Below are 19888 nucleotides of genomic sequence, written 5' to 3'. Positions count from 1 at the left end.
CCTTAATGCCCTTAATGCCCTTAATACCCTTAATTCCCTTAATATCCTTAACACCCTCAATGCCTTTAATGCCCATCATACTCTTCATACCCTTAATACCCTTAATGCCATTAATGCCCTTAATGCCCTTAATACCCTTAATGCCTTTAATGCCTTTAATGCCATTAATACCCTTAATGCCCTTAATATCCTGAATGCCCTTAATACCCTTATTGCCCTTAATACCCTTAATACCCTTAATGCTCTTAATGCAATTAATACCCTTAATGCCTTTAATGCCATTAATGCCCTTAATACCCTTAATACCCTTAATGCCCTTAACACCCTTAATACCCTTAACACCTTTAATGCCCTTAATGTCCTCAATGCCTTTAATGCCCATCATACTCTTCATACCCTTAATACCCTTAATACCCTTAATGCCCTTAATGCCCTTAATGCCCTTAATACCCTTAATGCCCTTAATACCCTTAATGCTCTTAATGCCTTTAATACCCTTAATGCCCTTAATACCCTTATTGCCCCTAATGCACTTAATACCCTTAATGCCCTTAATACCCTTAATGCCCTTAATACCCTTAATGCCCTTAATACCCTTAATACCCTAAATGCCCTTAATGCCCTTAATACCCTTAATGCCCTTAATACCCTTAATTCCCTTAATATCCTTAATACCCTAAATGCCCTTAATACCCTTAATGCCCTTAATACCCTTAATTCCCTTAATATCCTTAATACCCTCAATGCCTTTAATGCCCATCATACCGTTTATACACTTAATGTCCTTAATACCCTTAATGCCCTTAATGCCCGTAATGCCCCCTAATGCCCTTAATGCCCTTAATACCCTTAATGCCCTTAATGCCCTTAATGCCCTTAATACCCTTAATGCCCTTAATACCCTTAATGCTCTTAATGCCTTTAATACCCTTAATGCCCTTAATACCCTTATTGCCCTTAATGCCCTTAATACCCTTAATTCCCTTAATATCCTTAATACCCTAAATGCCCTTAATACCCTTAATGCCCTTAATACCCTTAATTCCCTTAATATCCTTAATACCCTCAATGCCTTTAATGCCCATCATACCGTTTATACACTTAATGTCCTTAATTCCCTTAATGCCCTTAATGCCCGTAATGCCCCCTAATGCCCTTAATGCCCTTAATACCCTTAATGCCCTTAATGCCCTTAATGCCCTTAATACCCTTAATGCCCTTAATACCCTTAATGCTCTTAATGCCTTTAATACCCTTAATGCCCTTAATACCCTTATTGCCCTTAATGCCCTTAATACCCTTAATGCCCTTAATACCCTTAATTCCCTTAATATCCTTAATACCCTCAATGCCTTTAATGCCCATCATATCCTTTATACCCTTAATACCCTGAATGCCCTTAATGCGCTTAATACCCTTAATGCCCTTAATAACCTTAATGCCCTTAATGCCTTCAATACCCTTAATGCCCTTAATGTCCTTAACACCCTTAATGCCCTTAATGCCCTTAATACCCTTAATGCCCTTAATATCATTAATGCTCTTAATGCCTATAATACGCTTAATGCCCTTAATACCCTTATTGCCCTTAATGCCCTTAATACCCTTAATGCCCTTAATATCATTAATGCTCTTAATGCCTATAATACGCTTAATGCCCTTAATACCCTTATTGCCCTTAATGCCCTTAATACCCTTAATGCCCTTAATACCCTTAATGCCCTTAATACCCTTAATGCCCTTAATGCCTTTAATGCCCTTAATACCCTTAATTCCCTTAATATCCTTAACACCCTCAATGCCTTTAATGCCCATCATACTCTTCATACCCTTAATACCCTTAATGCCATTAATGCCCTTAATGCCCTTAATACCCTTAATGCCCTTAATGCCTTTAATGCCATTAATACCCTTAATGCCCTTAATATCCTGAATGCCCTTAATACCCTTATTGCCCTTAATACCCTTAATACCCTTAATGCTCTTAATGCCATTAATACCCTTAATGCCTTTAATGCCATTAATGCCCTTAATACCCTTAATACCCTTAATGCCCTTAACACCCTTAATACCCTGAACACCTTTAATGCCCTTAATGTTCTCAATGCCTTTAATGCCCATCATACTCTTCATACCCTTAATACCCTTAATGTCCTTAATGCCTTTAATGCCCTGAATATCCTTAATATCCTTAATGCCCTTAATACTCTTAATACCCTTAATGCCTTTAATACCCTTAATGCCCTTAATGTCCTTAATATCCTTAATGACCTTAATGCCATTAATGCCCTTAATACCCTTAATACCCTTAATGCCCTTATCACCCTTAATACCTTAACACCTTTAATGCCCTTAATATCCTTAATATCCTTAATGCCCTTAATACTCTTAATACCCTGAATGCCCTTAATACCCTTAATGCCCTTAATACCCCTAATGCCCTTAATGCCCTTAATACCCTTAATGCCCTTAATGCCCTTAATACCCTTAATGCCCTTAATACCCTTAATGCTCTTAATGCCTTGAATACTCTTAATACCCTTAATAGCCTTATTGCCCTTAATGCCCTTAATACCCTTAATATCCTTAATACCCTTAATGCCCATAATATCGTTAATGCCCTTCATTCCCTTAATGCCCTTAATGCCCTTAATGCCCTTAATACCCTTAATGCCCTTAATACCCTTAATGCTCTTAATGCCTTTAATACCCTCAATGCCCTTAATACCCTTATTGCCCTTAATGCCCTTAATACCCTTAATGCCCTTAATACCCTTAATTCCCTTAATATCCTTAATACCCTCAATACCTTTAATGCCCATCATACCCTTTATACCCTTAATACCCTGAATGCCCTTAATGCGCTTAATACCCTTAATGCCCTTAATAACCTTAATGCCCTTAATGCCTTCAATACCCTTAATGCCCTTAATGTCCTTAACACCCTTAATGCCCTTAATGCCCTTAATCCCCTTAATGCCCTTAATATCATTAATGCTCTTAATGCCTATAATACGCTTAATGCCCTTAATACCCTTATTGCCCTTAAATGCCCTTAATACCCTTAATGCCCTTAATACCCTTAATGCCCTTAATACCCTTAATGCCCCTAACACCCTTAATACCCTTAACACCTTTAATGCCCTTAATATCCTTAATATCCTTAATGCCCTTAATACGCTTAATACCCTTAATGCCCTTAATGCCCTTAATACCCCTAATGCCCTTAATGCCCTTAATACCCTTAATGCCCTTAATAGCCTTATTGCCCTTAATGCCCTTAATACCCTTAATATCCTTAACACCCTCAATGCCTTTAATGCCCATCATACTCTTCATACCCTTAATACCCTTAATACCCTTAATGCCCTTAATGCCCTTAATACCCTTAATACCCTTAATACCCTTAATGCCCTTAATACCCTTAATGCCCTTAATGCCCTTAATGCCCTTAATACCCTTAATTCCCTTAATATCCTTAACACCCTCAATGCCTTTAATGCCCATCATACTCTTCATACCCTTAATACCCTTAATGCCATTAATGCCCTTAATGCCCTTAATACCCTTAATGCCTTTAATGCCTTTAATGCCATTAATACCCTTAATGCCCTTAATATCCTGAATGCCCTTAATACCCTTATTGCCCTTAATACCCTTAATACCCTTAATGCTCTTAATGCAATTAATACCCTTAATGCCTTTAATGCCATTAATGCCCTTAATACCCTTAATACCCTTAATGCCCTTAACACCCTTAATACCCTTAACACCTTTAATGCCCTTAATGTCCTCAATGCCTTTAATGCCCATCATACTCTTCATACCCTTAATACCCTTAATACCCTTAATGCCCTTAATGCCCTTAATACCCTTAATGCCCTTAATACCCTTAATGCTCTTAATGCCTTTAATACCCTTAATGCCCTTAATACCCTTATTGCCCCTAATGCACTTAATACCCTTAATGCCCTTAATACCCTTAATGCCCTTAATACCCTTAATGCCCTTAATACCCTTAATACCCTAAATGCCCTTAATGCCCTTAATACCCTTAATGCCCTTAATACCCTTAATTCCCTTAATATCCTTAATACCCTAAATGCCCTTAATACCCTTAATGCCCTTAATACCCTTAATTCCCTTAATATCCTTAATACCCTCAATGCCTTTAATGCCCATCATACCGTTTATACACTTAATGTCCTTAATACCCTTAATGCCCTTAATGCCCGTAATGCCCCCTAATGCCCTTAATGCCCTTAATACCCTTAATGCCCTTAATGCCCTTAATGCCCTTAATACCCTTAATGCCCTTAATACCCTTAATGCTCTTAATGCCTTTAATACCCTTAATGCCCTTAATACCCTTATTGCCCTTAATGCCCTTAATACCCTTAATTCCCTTAATATCCTTAATACCCTAAATGCCCTTAATACCCTTAATGCCCTTAATACCCTTAATTCCCTTAATATCCTTAATACCCTCAATGCCTTTAATGCCCATCATACCGTTTATACACTTAATGTCCTTAATACCCTTAATGCCCTTAATGCCCGTAATGCCCCCTAATGCCCTTAATGCCCTTAATACCCTTAATGCCCTTAATGCCCTTAATGCCCTTAATACCCTTAATGCCCTTAATACCCTTAATGCTCTTAATGCCTTTAATACCCTTAATGCCCTTAATACCCTTATTGCCCTTAATGCCCTTAATACCCTTAATGCACTTAATACCCTTAATTCCCTTAATATCCTTAATACCCTCAATGCCTTTAATGCCCATCATATCCTTTATACCCTTAATACCCTGAATGCCCTTAATGCGCTTAATACCCTTAATGCCCTTAATAACCTTAATGCCCTTAATGCCTTCAATACCCTTAATGCCCTTAATGTCCTTAACACCCTTAATGCCCTTAATGCCCTTAATACCCTTAATGCCCTTAATATCATTAATGCTCTTAATGCCTATAATACGCTTAATGCCCTTAATACCCTTATTGCCCTTAATGCCCTTAATACCCTTAATGCCCTTAATATCATTAATGCTCTTAATGCCTATAATACGCTTAATGCCCTTAATACCCTTATTGCCCTTAATGCCCTTAATACCCTTAATGCCCTTAATACCCTTAATGCCCTTAATACCCTTAATGCCCTTAATGCCTTTAATGCCCTTAATACCCTTAATTCCCTTAATATCCTTAACACCCTCAATGCCTTTAATGCCCATCATACTCTTCATACCCTTAATACCCTTAATGCCATTAATGCCCTTAATGCCCTTAATACCCTTAATGCCCTTAATGCCTTTAATGCCATTAATACCCTTAATGCCCTTAATATCCTGAATGCCCTTAATACCCTTATTGCCCTTAATACCCTTAATACCCTTAATGCTCTTAATGCCATTAATACCCTTAATGTCTTTAATGCCTTTAATGCCCTTAATACCCTTAATACCCTTAATGCCCTTAACACCCTTAATACCCTGAACACCTTTAATGCCCTTAATGTTCTCAATGCCTTTAATGCCCATCATACTCTTCATACCCTTAATACCCTTAATGTCCTTAATGCCTTTAATGCCCTGAATATCCTTAATATCCTTAATGCCCTTAATACTCTTAATACCCTTAATGCCTTTAATACCCTTAATGCCCTTAATGTCCTTAATACCCTTAATGACCTTAATATCATTAATGCTCTTAATGCCTATAATACGCTTAATGCCCTTAATACCCTTATTGCCCTTAAATGCCCTTAATACCCTTAATGCCCTTAATACCCTTAATGCCCTTAATACCCTTAATGCCCCTAACACCCTTAATACCCTTAACACCTTTAATGCCCTTAATATCCTTAATATCCTTAATGCCCTTAATACGCTTAATACCCTTAATGCCCTTAATGCCCTTAATACCCCTAATGCCCTTAATGCCCTTAATACCCTTAATGCCCTTAATAGCCTTATTGCCCTTAATGCCCTTAATACCCTTAATATCCTTAACACCCTCAATGCCTTTAATGCCCATCATACTCTTCATACCCTTAATACCCTTAATACCCTTAATGCCCTTAATGCCCTTAATACCCTTAATACCCTTAATACCCTTAATGCCCTTAATACCCTTAATGCCCTTAATGCCCTTAATGCCCTTAATACCCTTAATTCCCTTAATATCCTTAACACCCTCAATGCCTTTAATGCCCATCATACTCTTCATACCCTTAATACCCTTAATGCCATTAATGCCCTTAATGCCCTTAATACCCTTAATGCCTTTAATGCCTTTAATGCCATTAATACCCTTAATGCCCTTAATATCCTGAATGCCCTTAATACCCTTATTGCCCTTAATACCCTTAATACCCTTAATGCTCTTAATGCAATTAATACCCTTAATGCCTTTAATGCCATTAATGCCCTTAATACCCTTAATACCCTTAATGCCCTTAACACCCTTAATACCCTTAACACCTTTAATGCCCTTAATGTCCTCAATGCCTTTAATGCCCATCATACTCTTCATACCCTTAATACCCTTAATACCCTTAATGCCCTTAATGCCCTTAATACCCTTAATGCCCTTAATACCCTTAATGCTCTTAATGCCTTTAATACCCTTAATGCCCTTAATACCCTTATTGCCCCTAATGCACTTAATACCCTTAATGCCCTTAATACCCTTAATGCCCTTAATACCCTTAATGCCCTTAATACCCTTAATACCCTAAATGCCCTTAATGCCCTTAATACCCTTAATGCCCTTAATACCCTTAATTCCCTTAATATCCTTAATACCCTAAATGCCCTTAATACCCTTAATGCCCTTAATACCCTTAATTCCCTTAATATCCTTAATACCCTCAATGCCTTTAATGCCCATCATACCGTTTATACACTTAATGTCCTTAATACCCTTAATGCCCTTAATGCCCGTAATGCCCCCTAATGCCCTTAATGCCCTTAATACCCTTAATGCCCTTAATGCCCTTAATGCCCTTAATACCCTTAATGCCCTTAATACCCTTAATGCTCTTAATGCCTTTAATACCCTTAATGCCCTTAATACCCTTATTGCCCTTAATGCCCTTAATACCCTTAATTCCCTTAATATCCTTAATACCCTAAATGCCCTTAATACCCTTAATGCCCTTAATACCCTTAATTCCCTTAATATCCTTAATACCCTCAATGCCTTTAATGCCCATCATACCGTTTATACACTTAATGTCCTTAATACCCTTAATGCCCTTAATGCCCGTAATGCCCCCTAATGCCCTTAATGCCCTTAATACCCTTAATGCCCTTAATGCCCTTAATGCCCTTAATACCCTTAATGCCCTTAATACCCTTAATGCTCTTAATGCCTTTAATACCCTTAATGCCCTTAATACCCTTATTGCCCTTAATGCCCTTAATACCCTTAATGCCCTTAATACCCTTAATTCCCTTAATATCCTTAATACCCTCAATGCCTTTAATGCCCATCATATCCTTTATACCCTTAATACCCTGAATGCCCTTAATGCGCTTAATACCCTTAATGCCCTTAATAACCTTAATGCCCTTAATGCCTTCAATACCCTTAATGCCCTTAATGTCCTTAACACCCTTAATGCCCTTAATGCCCTTAATACCCTTAATGCCCTTAATATCATTAATGCTCTTAATGCCTATAATACGCTTAATGCCCTTAATACCCTTATTGCCCTTAATGCCCTTAATACCCTTAATGCCCTTAATATCATTAATGCTCTTAATGCCTATAATACGCTTAATGCCCTTAATACCCTTATTGCCCTTAATGCCCTTAATACCCTTAATGCCCTTAATACCCTTAATGCCCTTAATACCCTTAATGCCCTTAATGCCTTTAATGCCCTTAATACCCTTAATTCCCTTAATATCCTTAACACCCTCAATGCCTTTAATGCCCATCATACTCTTCATACCCTTAATACCCTTAATGCCATTAATGCCCTTAATGCCCTTAATACCCTTAATGCCCTTAATGCCTTTAATGCCATTAATACCCTTAATGCCCTTAATATCCTGAATGCCCTTAATACCCTTATTGCCCTTAATACCCTTAATACCCTTAATGCTCTTAATGCCATTAATACCCTTAATGCCTTTAATGCCATTAATGCCCTTAATACCCTTAATACCCTTAATGCCCTTAACACCCTTAATACCCTGAACACCTTTAATGCCCTTAATGTTCTCAATGCCTTTAATGCCCATCATACTCTTCATACCCTTAATACCCTTAATGTCCTTAATGCCTTTAATGCCCTGAATATCCTTAATATCCTTAATGCCCTTAATACTCTTAATACCCTTAATGCCTTTAATACCCTTAATGCCCTTAATGTCCTTAATACCCTTAATGACCTTAATGCCATTAATGCCCTTAATACCCTTAATACCCTTAATGCCCTTATCACCCTTAATACCTTAACACCTTTAATGCCCTTAATATCCTTAATATCCTTAATGCCCTTAATACTCTTAATACCCTGAATGCCCTTAATACCCTTAATGCCCTTAATACCCCTAATGCCCTTAATGCCCTTAATACCCTTAATGCCCGTAATGCCCTTAATACCCTTAATGCCCTTAATACCCTTAATGCTCTTAATGCCTTGAATACTCTTAATACCCTTAATAGCCTTATTGCCCTTAATGCCCTTAATACCCTTAATATCCTTAATACCCTTAATGCCCATAATATCGTTAATGCCCTTCATTCCCTTAATGCCCTTAATGCCTTTAATGCCCTTAATACCCTTATTGCCCTTAATGCCCTTAATACCCTAAATGCCCTTAATGCCTTTAATACCCTTAATGCCCTTAATTCCCTTAATATCCTTAATACCCTCAATGCCTTTAATGCCCATCATACTCTTCATAAGCTAAATAGCCTTAATGCCATTAATGCCCTTAATGCCCTTAATGCCCTTAATGCCCTTAATACCCTTAATGCCCTTAATACCCTTAATGTCCTTAATACCCTTAATGCTATTAATGCCTTTAATACCCTTAATGCCCTTAATACCCTTATTGACCTTAATGCCCTTAATACCCTTAATGCCCTGAATACCCTTAGCGCCTTTAATACCCTTGATTCCCTTAACGCCCTTAATACCCTTAATGCCCTTAATGCCCTTAATGCCCTTAATACCCTTAATGCCCTGAATACCCTTAATGCCTTTAATACCCTTAATACCCTTAATGCCCTTAATGCGCTTAATACCCTGAATGCCCTTAATAACCTTAATGCCCTTAATGCCTTCAATAGCCTTAATGCCCTTAATACCCTTATTACCCCTAATGCCCTTAATACCCTTAATGCCCTCAATACCCTTAATGCCCTTAATACCCTTAATGCTCTTAATGCCTTTAATACCCTTAATGCCCTCAATACCCTTATTGCCCTTAATGCCCTTAATACCCTTAATGCCCTTAATACCCTTAATTACCTTAATATCCTTAATACCCTCAATGACTTTAATGCCCATCATACCCTTTATACCCTTAATACCCTGAATGCCCTTAATGCGCTTAATACCCTTAATGCCCTTAATAACCTTAATGCCTTCAATACCCTTAATGCCCTTAATACCCTTAATGTCCTTAATACCCTTAATGCCCTTAATGCCCTTATTACCCCTAATGCCCTTAATGCCCTTAATGCCCTTAATACCCTTAATACCATCAATGCCTTTAATCCCCATCATACTCTTCATACCCTTAATACCCTTAATACCATTAATGCCCTGAATGCCTTTAATACCCTTAATGCCTTTAATGCCTTTAATGCCATTAATACCCTTAATGCCCTTAATATCCTGACTGCCCTTAATACCCTTATTGCCCTTAATACCCTTAATACCCTTAATGCTCTTAATGCCATTAATACCCTTAATGCCTTTAATGCCATTAATGCCCTTAATACCCTTAATACCCTTAATGCCCTTAACACCCTTAATACCCTTAACACCTTTAATGCCCTTAATGTCCTTAATGCCTTTAATGCCCTGAATATCCTTAATATCCTTAATGCCTTTAATACTCTTAATACCCTTAATGCCTTTAATACCCTTAATGCCCTTAATGTCCTTAATGCCCTTAATGCCCTTAATGCCATTAATGCCCTTAATACCCTTAATACCCTTAATGCCCTTAACACCCTTAATTCCCTTAATATCCTTAATACCCTCAATGCCTTTAATGCCCATCATACCCTTTATACCCTTAATACCCTGAATGCCCTTAATGCGCTTAATACCCTTAATGCCCTTAATAACCTTAATGCCCTTAATGCCTTCAATACCCTTAATGCCCTTAATGTCATTAACACCCTTAATGCCCTTAATGCCCTTAATACCCTTAATGCCCTTAATATCATTAATGCTCTTAATGCCTATAATACGCTTAATGCCCTTAATACCCTTATTGCCCTTAATGCCCTTAATACCCTTAATGCCCTTAATACCCTTAATGCCCTTAATACCCTTAATGCCCTTAATGCCTTTAATGCCCTTAATACCCTTAATTCCCTTAATATCCTTAACACCCTCAATGCCTTTAATGCCCATCATACTCTTCATACCCTTAATACCCTTAATGCCATTAATGCCCTTAATGCCCTTAATACCCTTAATGCCTTTAATGCCTTTAATGCCATTAATACCCTTAATGCCCTTAATATCCTGAATGCCCTTAATACCCTTATTGCCCTTAATACCCTTAATGCCCTTAATGCTCTTAATGCCATTAATACCCTTAATGCCTTTAATGCCATTAATGCCCTTAATACCCTTAATACCCTTAATGCCCTTAACACCCTTAATACCCTTAACACCTTTAATGCCCTTAATGTCCTCAATGCCTTTAATGCCCATCATACTCTTCACACCCTTAATACCCTTAATGCCATTAATGCCCTTAATGCCCTTAATACCCTTAATGCCTTTAATGCCTTTAATGCCATTAATACCCTTAATGCCCTTAATATCCTGAATGCCCTTAATACCCTTATTGCCCTTAATACCCTTAATACCCTTAATGCTCTTAATGCCATTAATACCCTTAATGCCTTTAATGCCATTAATGCCCTTAATACCCTTAATACCCTTAATGCCCTTAACACCCTTAATACCCTTAACACCTTTAATGCCCTTAATGTCCTTAATGCCTTTAATGTCCTGAATATCCTTAATATCCTTAATGCCCTTAATACTCTTAATACCCTTAATGCCTTTAATACCCTTAATGCCCTTAATGTCCTTAATACCCTTAATGCCCTTAATGCCATTAATGCCCTTAATACCCTTAATACCCTTAATGCCCTTATCACCCTTAATACCCTTAACACCTTTAATGCCCTTAATATCCTTAATATCCTTAATGCCCTTAATACTCTTAATACCCTGAATGCCCTTAATACCCTTAATGCCCTTAATACCCCTAATGCCCTTAATGCCCTTAATACCCTTAATGCCCTTAATGCCCTTAATACCCTTAATGCCCTTAATACCCTTAATGCTCTTAATGCCTTGAATACCCTTAATACCCTTAATAGCCTTATTGCCCTTAATGCCCTTAATACCCTTAATGCCCTTAATACCCTTATTGCCCTTAATGCCCTTAATACCCTAAATGCCCTTAATGCCTTTAATACCCTTAATGCCCTTAATTCCCTTAATATCCTTAATACCCTCAATGCCTTTAATGCCCATCTTACTCTTCATAAGCTAAATAGCCAATGCCATTAATGCCCTTAATGCCCTTAATGCCCTTAATGCCCTTAATACCCTTAATGCCCTTAATACCCTTAATGCTATTAATGCCTTTAATACCCTTAATGCCCTTAATACCCTTATTGACCTTAATGCCCTTAATACCCTTAATGCCCTGAATACCCTTAGCGCCTTTAATACCCTTGATTCCCTTAACGCCCTTAATACCCTTAATGCCCTTAATACCCTTAATGCCCTTAATGCCTTTAATGCCCTTAATACCCTTATTGCCCTTAATGCCCTTAATACCCTTAATGCCTTTAATACCCTTAATGCCCTTAATACCCTTAATGCCCTTAATACCCTTAATGCCTTTAATACCCTTAATACCCTTAATGCCCTTAATGCGCTTAATACCCTGAATGCCCTTAATAACCTTAATGCCCTTAATGCCTTCAATAGCCTTAATGCCCTTAATACCCTTATTACCCCTAATGCCCTTAATACCCTTAATGCCCTCAATACCCTTAATGCCCTTAATACCCTTAATGCTCTTAATGCCTTTAATACCCTTAATGCCCTTAATACCCTTATTGCCCTTAATGCCCTTAATACCCTTAATGCCCTTAATACCCTTAATTCCCTTAATATCCTTAATACCCTCAATGCCTTTAATGCCCATCATACCCTTTATACCCTTAATACCCTGAATGCCCTTAATGCGCTTAATACCCTTAATGCCCTTAATAACCTTAATGCCTTCAGTACCCTTAATGCCCTTAATACCCTTAATGTCCTTAATACCCTTAATGCCCTTAATGCCCTTATTACCCCTAATGCCCTTAATGCCCTTAATGCCCTTAATACCCTTAATACCCTCAATGCCTTTAATCCCCATCATACTCTTCATACCCTTAATACCCTCAATACCATTAATGCCCTTAATGCCTTTAATACCCTTAATGCCTTTAATGCCTTTAATGCCATTAATACCCTTAATGCCCTTAATATCCTGACTGCCCTTAATACCCTTATTGCCCTTAATACCCTTAATACCCTAAATGCTCTTAATGCCATTAATACTCTTAATGCCTTTAATGCCATTAATGCCCTTAATACCCTTAATACCCTTAATGCCCTTAACACCCTTAATACCCTTAACACCTTTAATGCCCTTAATGTCCTTAATGCCTTTAATGCCCTGAATATCCTTAATATCCTTAATGCCCTTAATACTCTTAATACCCTTAATGCCTTTAATACCCTTAATGCCCTTAATGTCCTTAATACCCTTAATGCCCTTATTGCCATTAATGCCCTTAATACCCTTAATACCCTTAATGCCCTTAATACCCTTAATTCCCTTAATATCCTTAATACCCTCAATGCCTTTAATGCCCATCATACCCTTTATACCCTTAATACACTGAATGCCCTTAATGCGCTTAATACCATTAATGCCCTTAATAACCTTAATGTCTTCAATACCCTTAATGCCCTTAATACACTTAATGTCCTAAATACCCTTAATGCCCTTAATGCCCTTATTACCCCTAATGCCCTTAATGCCCTTAATGCCCTTAATGCCCTTAATACCCTTAATACCCTCAATGCCTTTAATCCCCATCATACTCTTCATACCCTTAATACCCTTAATACCATTAATGCCCTTAATGCCTTTAATACCCTTAATGCCTTTAATGCCTTTAATGCCATTAATACCCTTAATGCCCTTAATATCCTGAATGCCCTTAATACCCTTATTGCCCTTAATACCCTTAATACCCTTAATGCTCTTAATGCCATCAATACCCTTAATGCCTTTAATGCCATTAATGCCCTTAATACCCTTAATACCCTTAATGCCCTTAACACCCTTAATACCCTTAACACCTTTAATGCCCTTAATGTCCTCAATGCCTTTAATGCCCATCATACTCTTCATACCCTTAATACCCTTAATGCCATTAATGCCCTTAATGCCCTTAATACCCTTAATGCCTTTAATGCCTTTAATGCCATTAATACCCTTAATGCCCTTAATATCCTGAATGCCCTTAATACCCTTATTGCCCTTAATACCCTTAATACCCTTAATGCTCTTAATGCCATTAATACCCTTAATGCCTTTAATGCCATTAATGCCCTTAATACCCTTAATACCCTTAATGCCCTGAACACCCTTAATACCCTTAACACCTTTAATGCCCTTAATGTCCTTAATGCCTTTAATGCCCTGAATATCCTTAATATCCTTAATGCCCTTAATACTCTTAATACCCTTAATGCCTTTAATACCCTTAATGCCCTTAATGTCCTTAATACCCTTAATGCCATTAATGCCCTTAATACCCTTAATACCCTTAATGCCCTTATCACCCTTAATACCCTTAACACCTTTAATGCCCTTAATATCCTTAATATCCTTAATGCCCTTAATATTCTTAATACCCTGAATGCCATTAATACCCTTAATGCCTTTAATGCCATTAATGCTCTTAATGCCTTTAATACCCTTAATACCCTTATTGCCCTTAATGCCCTTAATACCCTTAATGCCCTTAATACCCTTAATGCCCTTAATACCCTTAATGCCCTTAATACCCTTAATGCCCTTAATGCCTTTAATGCCCTTAATACACTTAATTCCCTTAATATCCTTAATACCCATCATACTCTTCATACACTTAATACCCTTAATGCCATTAATGCCCTTAATGCCCTTAATACCCTTAATGCCTTTAATGCCTTTAATGCCATTAATACCCTTAATGCCCTTAATATCCTGAATGCCCTTAATACCCTTATTGCCCTTAATACCCTTAATACCCTTAATGCTCTTAATGCCATTAATACCCTTAATGCCTTTAATGCCATTAATGCCCTTAATACCCTTAATACCCTTAATGCCCTTAACACCCTTAATACCCTGAACACCTTTAATGCCCTTAATGTCCTTAATGCCATTAATGCCCTTAATACCCTTAACACCCTTAATACCCTTAACACCTTTAATGCCCTTAATGTCCTTAATGCCTTTAATGCCCTGAATATCCTTAATATCCTTAATGCCCTTAATACTCTTAATACCCTTAATGCCTTTAATACCCTTAATGCCCTTAATACCCTTAATGCCCTTAATGCCATTAATGCCCTTAACACCTTTAATGCCCTTAATATCCTTAATATCCTTAATGCCCTTAATACGCTTAATACCCTTAATGCCCTTAATACCCTTAATGCCCTTAATGCCCTTAATACCCCTTATGCCCTTAATGCCCTTAATACCCTTAATGCCCTTAATGCCCTTAATACCCTTAATGCCCTTAATGCCCTTAATACCCTTAATACCCTTAATGCCTTCAATACCCTTAATGCCCTTAATGCCTTTAATGCCCTTAATACCCTTATTGCCCTTAATGCCCTTAATACCCTAAATGCCCTTAATGCCCTTAATACCCTTAATGCCCTTAATACCCTTAATTCCCTTAATATCCTTAATACCCTCAATGCCTTTAATGCCCATCATACCCTTTATACCCTTAATACCCTGAATGCCCTTAATGCGCTTAATACCCTTAATGCCCTTAATACCCTTAATGTCTTTAATACCCTTAATGCCCTTAATACCCTTAATGCCCTTAATACCCTTAATGCTCATAATGCCTTTAATACCCTTAATGCCCTTAATACCCTTATTGCCCTTAATGCCTTTAATACCCTTAATGCCTTTAATACTCTTAATGCCTTTAATACCCTTAATGCCCTTAATGCCCTTAATGCGCTTAATACCCTTAATGCCCTTAATAACCTTAATGCCCTCAATGCCTTCAATACCCTTAATGCCCTTAATACCCTTAATGTCCTTAATACCCTTAATGCCCTTAATGCCCTTATTACCCCTAATGCCCTTAATGCCCTTAATGCCCTTAATACCCTGAACACCCTCAATGCCTTTAATGCCCATCATACTCTTCATACCCTTAATACCCTTAATGCCATTAATGCCCTTAATGCCCTTAATACCCTTAATGCCTTTAATGCCTTTAATGCCAATAATACCCTTAACGCCCTTAATATCCTGAATGCCCTTAATACCCTTATTGCCCTTAATACCCTTAATACCCTTAATGCTCTTAATGCCATTAATACCCTTAATGCCTTTAATGCCATTAATGCCCTTAATACCCTTAATACCCTTAATGCCCTCAACACCCTTAATACCCTTAACACCTTTAATGCCCTTAATGTCCTTAATGCCTTTAATGCCCTGAATATCCTTAATATCCTTAATGCCCTTAATACTCTTAATACCCTTAATGCCTTTAATACCCTTAATGCCCTTAATGCCCTTAATGCCCTTAATACCCTTAATGCCCTTAATACCCTTAATGCCCTTAATACCCTTAATGCTCTTAATGCCTTGAATACCCTTAATGCCCTTAATGCCTTTAATGCCCTTAATACCCTTATTGCCCTTAATGCCCTTAATACCCTAAATGCCCTTAATGCCCTTAATACCCTTAATGCCCTTAATACCCTTAATTCCCTTAATACCCTTAATACCCTCAATGCCTTTAATCCCCATCATACTCTTCATACCCTTAATACCCTTAATACCATTAATGCCCTTAATGCCTTTAATACCCTTAATGCCTTTAATGCCTTTAATGCCATTAATGCCATTAATACCCTTAATGCCGTTAATATCCTGACTGCACTTAATACCCTTATTGCCCTCAATACCCTTAATAACCTTAATGCTCTTAATGCCATTAATACCCTTAATGCCTTTAATGCCATTAATGCCCTCAATACCCTTAATACCCTTAATGCCCTTAACACCCTTAATACCCTTAACACCTTTAATGCCCTTAATGTCCTTAATGCCTTTAATGCCCTGAATATCCTTAATATCCTTAATGCCCTTAATACTCTTAATACCCTTAATGCCTTTAATACCCTTAATGCCCTTAATGTCCTTAATACCCTTAATGCCCTTAATGCCATTAATGCCCTTAATACCCTTAATACCCTTAATGCCCTTAACACCCTTAATACCCTTAACACCTTTAATGCCCTTAATATCCTTAATATCCTTAATGCCCTTAATACGCTTAATACCCTTAATGCCCTTAATGCCCTTAATACCCCTAATGCCCTTAATGCCCTTAATACCCTTAATGCCCTTAATGCCCTTAATGCCCTTAATACCCTTATTGCCCTTAATGCCCTTAATACCCTAAATGCCCTTAATGCCCTTAACACCCTTAATACCCTTAACACCTTTAATGCCCTTAATGTCCTTAATGCCTTTAATGCCCTGAATATCCTTAATATCCTTAATGCCCTTAATACTCTTAATACCCTTAATGCCTTTAATACCCTTAATGCCCTTAATGTCCTTAATACCCTTAATGCCCTTAATGCCATTAATGCCCTTAATACCCTTAATGCTCTTAATGCCATCAATACCCTTAATGCCTTTAATGCCATTAATGCCCTTAATACCCTTAATACCCTTAATGCCCTTAACACCCTTAATACCCTTAACACCTTTAATGCCCTTAATGTCCTCAATGCCTTTAATGCCCATCATACTCTTCATACCCTTAATACCCTTAATGCCATTAATGCCCTTAATGCCCTTAATACCCTTAATGCCTTTAATGCCTTTAATGCCATTAATACCCTTAATGCCCTTAATATCCTGAATGCCCTTAATACCCTTATTGCCCTTAATACCCTTAATACCCTTAATGCTCTTAATGCCATTAATACCCTTAATGCCTTTAATGCCATTAATGCCCTTAATACCCTTAATACCCTTAATGCCCTGAACACCCTTAATACCCTTAACACCTTTAATGCCCTTAATGTCCTTAATGCCTTTAATGCCCTGAATATCCTTAATATCCTTAATGCCCTTAATACTCTTAATACCCTTAATGCCTTTAATACCCTTAATGCCCTTAATGTCCTTAATACCCTTAATGCCATTAATGCCCTTAATACCCTTAATACCCTTAATGCCCTTATCACCCTTAATACCCTTAACACCTTTAATGCCCTTAATATCCTTAATATCCTTAATGCCCTTAATATTCTTAATACCCTGAATGCCCTTAATACACTTAATGCCCTTAATACCCCTAATGCCCTTAATGCCCTTAATACCCTTAATGCCCTTAATGCCCTTAATACCCTTAATGCCCTTAATACCCTTAATGACCTTAATACCCTTAATGCTCTTAATGCCTTGAATACCCTTAATACCCTTAATAGCCTTATTGCCCTTAATGCCCTTAATACCCTTAATATCCTTAATACCCTTAATGCCCTTAATATCATTAATGCCCTTAATTCCCTTAATGCCCTTAATGCCTTTAATGCCCTTAATACCCTTATTGCCCTTAATGCCCTTAATACCCTAAATGCCCTTAATGCCTTTAATACCCTTAATGCCCTTAATTCCCTTAATATCCTTAATACCCTCAATGCCTTTAATGCCCATCATACTCTTCATACCCTAAATAGCCTTAATGCCATTAATGCCCTTAATGCCCTTAATGCCCTTAATGCCCTTAATGCCCTTAATACCCTTAATGCCCTTAATACCCTTAATGTCCTTAATACCCTTAATGCTATTAATGCCTTTAATACCCTTAATGCCCTTAATACCCTTATTGACCTTAATGCCCTTAATACCCTTAATGCCCTGAATACCCTTAGCGCCTTTAATACCCTTGATTCCCTTAACGCCCTTAATACCCTTAATGCCCTTAATACCCTTAATGCCCTTAATGCCTTTAATGTCCTTAATACCCTTAATGCCCTTAATGCCCTTATTACCCCTAATGCCCTTAATGCCCTTAATGCCCTTAATGCCCTTAATACCCTTAATACCCTCAATGCCTTTAATCCCCATCATACTCTTCATACCCTTAATACCCTCAATACCATTAATGCCCTTAATGCCTTTAATACCCTTAATGCCTTTAATGCCTTTAATGCCATTAATACCCTTAATGCCCTTAATATCCTGACTGCCCTTAATACCCTTATTGCCCTTAATACCCTTAATACCCTTAATGCTCTTAATGCCATTAATACCCTAAATGCCTTTAATGCCATTAATGCCCTTAATACCCTTAATACCCTTAATGCCCTTATCACCCTTAATACCCTTAACACCTTTAATGCCCTTAATGTCCTTAATGCCTTTAATGCCCTGAATATGCTTAATACCCCTTATGCCCTTAATATCCTTAATATCCTTAATGCTCTTAATACTCTTAATAGCCTTAATGCCCTAAATATCCTTAATGTCCTTAATGCCCTTAATGCCTTTATTACCGTTAATACCCTTAATACCCTTAATATCCTTAATGCCCTTAATACCCTTAATACACTTAATGCCCTTAATACCCTTAATACCCTTAATGCTCTTAATGCCTTTAATACACTTAATGCCCTTAATACCCTTATTGCTCTTAATGCCCTTAATAACCTTAATGCCCTTAATACCCTTAATTCCCTTAATATCCTTAATACCCTCAATGCCTTTAATGCCCATCATACCCCTTATACCCTTAATACCCTGATTGTCCTTAATGCGCATAATACCCTTAATGCCCTTAATAACCTTAATGCCCTTAATGCCTTCAATACCCGTAATGCCCTTAATGTCCTTAACACCCTTAATGCCCTTAATACCCTTAATGCCCTTAATACCCTTAATGCTCTTAATGCCTTTAATACCCTTAATACCCTTATTGCCCTTAATGCCCTTAATACCCTTAATGCCCTTAATACCCTTAATGCCCTTAATACCCTTAATGCCCTTAATACCCTTAATGCCCTTAATGCCTTTAATGCCCTTAATACACTTAATTCCCTTAATATCCTTAATACCCATCATACTCTTCATACACTTAATACCCTTAATGCCATTAATGCCCTTAATGCCCTTAATACCCTTAATGCCTTTAATGCCTTTAATGCCATTAATACCCTTAATGCCCTTAATATCCTGAATGCCCTTAATACCCTTATTGCCCTTAATACCCTTAATACCCTTAATGCTCTTAATGCCATTAATACCCTTAATGCCTTTAATGCCATTAATGCCCT

This window comes from Pristiophorus japonicus, chromosome 17, assembly GCF_044704955.1.
Source record: "Pristiophorus japonicus isolate sPriJap1 chromosome 17, sPriJap1.hap1, whole genome shotgun sequence".
Lineage (NCBI taxonomy): Eukaryota > Metazoa > Chordata > Chondrichthyes > Pristiophoridae > Pristiophorus > Pristiophorus japonicus.
This window is presented reverse-complemented; position numbering follows the sequence as displayed.